The sequence below is a fragment of the Chrysochloris asiatica genome, unplaced genomic scaffold (assembly GCF_000296735.1).
Source record: "Chrysochloris asiatica unplaced genomic scaffold, ChrAsi1.0 scaffold00027, whole genome shotgun sequence".
NCBI lineage: Eukaryota > Metazoa > Chordata > Mammalia > Afrosoricida > Chrysochloridae > Chrysochloris > Chrysochloris asiatica.
The window spans coordinates 12,314,047-12,321,683 of NW_006408545.1; positions in this window are offsets into that span (position 1 = coordinate 12,314,047).

A 7,637-nucleotide genomic window follows, 5' to 3' on the forward strand; every position below is an offset into this window, starting at 1 on the left:
CTCAAATGCATCAATTCTTCTACAGTCTTCCTTTTTCACTATCCAACTCTCACGTGTACATGAGGCTATTAAAAAATGCCATGACTTGGTTCAGGTGTATCTTAGTCCTCAAGCTGACATCTTTGCTCTTAAATACTTTAAAGTGGTTTTGTGCAGCAGATTTGCCTAATGCAATACATCATTGGATTTCTTGATAGCTGCTTCCATGAGCATTTTTTGTGGATCCAAGGAAAATGAAGTCTTGGAGAACTTCAGACTTCTCTGTACTTATCATGATGTTATTTATTGGTACAGTGAAAAAAAATTATCTTTAACAAAATTTTACTTGCATGTAATATTAATGATATTGTTCTCTGATTTCTGCCTTCTGTTGGGTCACCTCCCTTTGGAATAGGCACAAATATGAATCTCTTCTGATCATTAGGCCAAGTAGCTGTCTTCCAAATTTCTTGATATAGATGAGTGAGTGCCTCCAGTGCTGCATCAGTTTGTAGAAAGATTTTGATGTGTATTCAATCAATTCCATGGGTGACCCTTGTGGTATTTAAAATACCAGTGGTATAACTTCCAGCAGCAACATGCAAGTTACCACAGTCCAACCAACTGACAGACGAGTGGTGGACATGGTGAATAGGCTCTAAAATAGGCATGTTATTTCAATAGGTCATGTGTTAGAAATGATTATATTACCAACCAAAAAGCATTAAAAAAACAAATTAGCTTGAGCTGTGTTTCATCCTTGCTTTAAACATTTTTTACTTTTTAAAATGCTTTGGAGTTAAGAAAGGGACAGCGACTACATTTTGTTAAACCTTTTTTTTTTTTTCTAGGAAGTAATAATAAATCACCTACCTTCTCTGAAGTTTGAGTCAACTGTAATATCCTTTTTATAGAGAGCTCAATGAACCAGTGGCTTACCTACTTCATCTATGAGGATCTCGGAACAGAATAAATAAATGTTACAAATCCTGTATAAAAGAGCTAGTAGTGGCTAAACTGAGAGTGAAGCATCCAGCTGATATGAAGTGAGAGGAAATGCACAAGAACACCCAAATTTTCAGATAGTACCCATTTGACATAGCCTCAATGGCTTGATAATCAGAACTCGATTAGAGGAAGATTTTAAAAAATAATAATTTTGTAAAGGAAAAAAAGGCTAAATTGCTATAATTTTATGAACTTGAACTATACTCATTGGGGTTATTGTTATGTGCCGTGGAGTCAGTTCTGACTCATAGCGACTCTGTACAGGATTTCCGAGGCTGTAAATCTTTACAGGACCAGAAAGCCTCCTCTTTCTCCCGTGGAACAGCTGGTAGTTTCGAACTGCTGACCCTGAGGTTAACAGCCTGATTTGTAACCACTACGCTACCAGAGCTCCTTGTTGTTGTTATGTGCTGTGGAATCGGTTCCGACTCATAGTGACCCTACACAGGGTTTCAGAGGCTGTAAATCTTTACGGGAGCAGACCGCCTCATCTTTCTCCCGTGGAACCACTGGTAGTTTCGAACTGCTGACCTTGCGGCTCGCCGCCCGATTCGTAACCACTACGCTACCAGAGCTCCTTTACCAGAGCTCCTTAGTAACTCTAAATACCAACAGAGAGGGAAGGAGTCTTCACATCAAGTATCAATCTATCCCCTGTGTAAACAGGGTATAGAGGGTTGGGCAACTTTAGACATTGGTGGCCTAAAACGAGAGGGTGATAAAGGCAGAAACTGACTGGCTTACAAGGGTTCAAGAGGGAGTTTAATTTAAGAGTGTGGGGTGGTGGCGGTGGAAGAAAGAGACCCCACTGAATAGTTGTCATCTTGTCTAGATAGGTCTGGTTAAAAGAGATGGGGCTTAGATTCTTATGATTCAATAGTGAATAATTGTTATCATGACTAACTGCAACTGTCACAATTGTAAAGGTAGAAGTTTTGTAATAAAAATGGGGGAGTGGTTAATTTTACAGTCCAGAAATAAAGGACCCTAGGACCATCAAGGGAGAAGAGCACATGTGGAATGCAGGATCTTATCCAGAGAATCAGTGACACCAGAGATGGAAGCAGAGATGGGGACATAGAGAGGGGGAGCAGCTGAGGACTCTGCATTCATGGGAAGAGAGGAACTAAGAGATGGTGGCCAGGAGGCAGACATGCAGATTATGCCCTTTGGTGGTATAAATTATTATATATACCTGAGTGTTTTTTGTTTTTTTTTAAAGAGCTAAAGTGAATAGAAAAAAATACCGTTAACTGATGGTACATGGAGGGGAAAGTAATCATTGTGATGAAACATGTTGTATGATTTGTTGAATATAAAACTGATGATCTGACCTGTAAACTTTCACTCAATCCACAATAAAAACTTAAAGAAAGAAAAAAAAAAAGATCTCGTAGCTTTATCAGTAAACATGTCTCTTGGACCTTGATGTTTATCCCAATTAAAGTAGTTGCTCTGCTAAAATGTATACAGTTATAATTAGTTTTTAATTTATTGGACCTTAGCAAGAATGGACATTTAGTCTATTGGTTGGTAATATATTATAAAACATTCCTTAAATGTCTGTGGGACTTTATTTAGGCAAGTTGTGTGCTATATTGAGTAAGAATAAAGAAAGCCCCACATATATCACATAGAGACTCTAAGATGAATCACCTTCAGATGAAGAACCTTAATTAAAATATGTGCCTCTGACTTTTAGAAATGTACCCAAAAGAATAAGAATCAAGAAACCATTAACAAGTATTTTCATCAATATAACAGATATTTTATTTTCCTTAGAGTAATATTGATTGGTACATTGTTATTCAAATTGCATTCAAATAGATAGTTTAGGATTTAAAAGACTAGCGAACATATCACATGAAAATTTCAGCATTACAATTAAGTGAAAGTAGTGTAGTGGTTACAAATTGGGCTGCGAACCTCAGGGACAGCAGTTCGGAACTACCAGCTGTTCCACGGGAGAAAGATGAGGCTTTCTGCTCCTGTAAAGATGTACAGCCTCAGAAACCCTGTACAGGGTCACTATGAGTCTAAACCGACTCCACGGCACATAACAACGACAACAATAGCACTATATGTGAGTACTCAGCTGCTAACTGAAAATCCAGTGGTTCAAACCCACTCACTTCTCCATGATAGAATGATCTGGCAGTCTGTTTCCATCAAGAATTACAGCCTTGGAAACCCTACTCTATCTTAGCAGGTGGTTACAGGTTGGAATTGACTTCATGGTAATGGGTTTGGTAATATTTTCCTATTGAGAAAAGAAGTTGTCTAATAAAATTTATAGCTCATTCTGAACAGTGGGCTTAGACTTGCATGTTATTTGGTGATTCCTTGATAACATATCTAAGTGTGAAGTGAAGGCCATGAAACTAACAAAGGGGAACAGCTTACTTATAAGAGCACTGTAAGCAAAGGTCTTTCAAAATGCAAAGATACCATCTTCCCTTCCAAAGAAGCAATTTTTTGCACATACACTCTACAAATACCAAGTGCAGGGAATCTGGTTTTTAATTACAAAGTAAAATATCACTTCGAAATTGCATAATTGGTGGTTGCCTTTTGCAATGCAATGAACATAAGGGAACCTGACATTAAATGTTTGATGTGTTGCCATGACATTTTCTGAATTTTATTTTATGTTGCCTTTAAGCTACAAACCATGCTATATTTGAATACTTTGGGGAGGGGGCAAAGAGTGATACAGTTAAAGTTCCTAAATCTAATGTTGGAATGTCTATGTTCACATTGAAATTGGACAATTCCGGTTTTAGAAAAAAAATGTTAATACAGAAAGAGAGACATAATTAGGTCTGTATTCTCTCCTTACAGTAGTTACATGCTTTCTTGGACATAGAGACCATTTAGTCAGAGGGATGTCTCTAGCTTTCCCATTGAGTAAAGGGAAGATAATAGAGAAGGACAAATACAGTGGCAGTCAGTGCCCATCACGTTTGAAACCGCAGGCCACTGAAATTGATAAAACAACATCACTGGCTGATTTGTGCATATCTTCTTACTCATTACAAAGTTACTGGAAGGAGTTATGGTAGAAGTAATGTTGATTTAGTGCCACTGACTCTATGTTTCAGAAAATGCCTTTTGGAGCATAAACTGTTTGTTCAGTAGTGTTCAATACCACTGCTTGTGATGACAAAGTCCTATAACCTAGAGGATGATGCACATCATTTTCTCCTTCAGTACACTTGCACCAGGACACATGATGGCCCTTACTCTACAAAGATTTCTAACATTTTGAACAGGAACGTACCCATATCTGGAAGACGCTTCAGAGGTTATCTTGTCCTACACTGTAAAAGCAAAGAGCAATTGTTGTTGTTAAGTGCTGACCAGTTGGTTCCGACTCAGAGCAACCTTGCATAGGGTTTCTGAGGAGCAGCTAGTGAGTTTGAACCACTGACCTTGTGGTTCAAATGTACCTGGCAGTAGTGGTGCATATTCTTCCTCATGCTAACGTAACTGGTGTTGGTAAGTGCCATCAGGTCAGTGCTAACTCACAGTGGTACTATAAAGGGTTTCTAAGACGCAGGTTGTGAGTTTGGACTGCTGACCTTGTGGTTTGCAGTCCTGGATAGCAGAAGATAAATCTAATGCTGAATATAATAACTCTTGGGTTGTTAACCAATTTATTCTCTCGTAAAGCACCTATTGAGGAGTCCTGGTGTGGCACTGTGGGTTAATGCACCAGACTGCAAAGGTGTTTGAACTTCAAGGTCGGTGGCTCAAGCTCACCAGTTGCTCCTCGGAAACGCTATACAGGGTCGCTATGGGTTGAAACCGACTTGACAGCACTTAACAAAAACAACAAAGCACCTATTGAACAGTTTAGAAGGAAGTCTTGTTATTGGGATAAAATAATGCTTGAATGCTAACTGTTCATACCAAAATTAATGTTGTTAGGAATGCTAACAGTGAAATCAAGTCTGAAGAGGTGGTTCCTTGCCCTGCTCGGTCAGTTCCCTCATATTTTACAAAACTTTAATACCTTTATTCAGTCAGTGTTTAAGGTCTCTTGCTCTGTCTTTACTCTAATATTCCAAGTAACGAGGAGCTACCACAGCACAAATAACTATTGTGACATTTTCCTTGACCTTGTGCCAAGTCATTGAATAAAACTAGTTGCTGTTAAGTAAATTCCAATTCATAGTGACCCCATGTATTACAGAAAACTGAGTTCCATAGGGCTTTCTTAACCAATCACCAGGCTTTATTTCTGAGGGTGGGTGGGTTTAAACTGCCAACTTTTCAGTAAGTAGTTGAGCACAAGCCGTCTGTACCACCCAGGAACCCAGGAGCTACATTCTTGACCAGGATTCTTTTTGCCTTTCGTTCTGTGTGCCATGAAGAACACTAACCTATCTCCTAACAAGCATTGTCATTTATATCCTTTCTTTAAATGTCATGCATTAGAAATGGAGTGATCCCAAATTAGGCCAGTGATAATGTGCATATTGATTGAATTTATATGGAAGCTTCTAACTTAGAAAAAAATAATTCTGCTTTTCAAAATTATGAGTGCTATTTGCATTGAATTGACCACCAGAATAATTGATTTAATTAGTATATAAGTGGCTTGAAGTGATATTGCATACAGATAACTTAAAATAATAGAATTATTTGGTCTACATATATTTTCTAAGAGTGATTGTTGAGTCAGTGAAATGTCTGTAAAATTGTAACAAATCTAGTCAGAGCATCAGATTAATGAATAGTGAAAATTCTGAGGTTGAAAATGAAAATTTAGATGTTATGTTCCTAGTTACGATCCTTTCTGAGCTTATAAAATTGCAGCAACAGGGCCTGTTTTAATAAAAGCAGAAATATAATCTTACATGGAGAGTAGATACGTATCTTTGCAATCAGGATTGTAAACATTCCTTTCAATAAAGTCTCAGCAGCTTTAATTTGCATTGGAAATCTAAATTTAGCCATTAAATAAATGCAGCAATTGTATTTTACTCAATGGTCATTTATGCAGTTTTATCAATAGTCATAATTTATTGTGCCTTGATTCGGAACACTGAAACATGTAAGCAGAAAAATCTATTTTCTGAAATTTAAAAAAAAAAAAAATCATCTATTTAGAGAGAAATACCAATTTGGAAAAGACCACACCAGTTCAAGTACTGTGAAACAGCAGTCACAGACAGACAGAGTGGAGAATTCACTGTGTGTGCCTATGGGAATTAAGAGCTAATGTAGTCCCGTAAAGAGAAAATTTTATTTCCTGTTGTTTGTAGTGGATCAACTGTAAAGACAGTCCTATAATCTCACTTAATTTTTAATCCCCCGTATTCACAGTTCTTGGCACAGATTCCATTTTTTGTTGTTGAATTTTAAAATAAAGGACTAAAAGTCACTAGATGGAAGAACAACACTCAGTGGTTGATTTAATATGATTTAGGATCATACCTGATTTTCTCTATACCACTCATACTTGGAAACTTTTCATGGTTATGTGTGTTTAGATGCATAAAACATATATAAGAACCCAGGTCATCCAACTTGAATTGGTTTTTAAAGATATTAGCATGAGCCAAATGTCTTTGGCCTCCAAAATATCCAAATTATCAATTCAGAATGATATGATAAACATAATAAACTCATAGTAACTATTTTCTAGATCTTTATGGGCAGGACCGATATTATCTAGTATCTTGTTTTCAAGTTTTATATTAATAGCCTGTAATTTCAGTTTAACTTTAACAGCCAGCTAAATATTTGGGAATAAATCCCTATTTTTTAATCTAATTTCACCAAGAGTACCTCTGTCTTACCCACTTCAGAGCTAATCCATATGTCAACATCATAAGCTAGTCTCCATGCAACCTTTTGCAGTCTAGTCCTAGTATTAAAATCTATCTACACTGAACTACACTATTATTTATTGTACATTTATTCTGCCATTGTCCACATTCTGCTACGCTATGCACTTGTTATAAGCTACTTGTTAGCAGTTACAATATTTTATTTTATTTTCAAATATTCCACTGTGCCTGGCAGAGTATTTTTCATATAGCAATTACCTAATAAATAAATATTTGCTGACCTGGGCAGCAGCTGTCATTCTTCTAGCTTCAAAAGACACATTTGGAGTTTTCTCAGGGTCAGGAGCTAGGTCTTCCTACTCTTCAATGATAGAGATTGAATCACCTCAATGCTTTGTTAGAATTTTAAAAAACTACACCCAATAGCTAATGCTTACTGAAATTTTGCTCTGTATTAGACACTATGCTAAGATTTTTTTAATGATCTCATTTACATGTCATAATTTTGTGAAATAGGTAGCAGTGTTAAGTCTACTGAGACCTAAATTTATTAATTTGCTTAATTCTACTGAACTTGTTAATGGCAAAGTCTGAACTTGAACCCTTGCATTTAACTACTAATTCTACTATTCAAGTGCTCAAAGTCAAGTCAAGAAGTAGGCTGAGCTAATTTCTAGAATTCTTATTGCATGGGCTAACAATCAGGTCATTTTGATTCCTTGCTGGTTTTTTCTAACCCAATATTATAAAATCAGTAGTACATTTGAAATACTAGATATATAAAAGGCTTGTGGAAATACTAAGTTATCTACATAAGGTATGTATAGAAACAAAACATTTTAAGCCTAATTT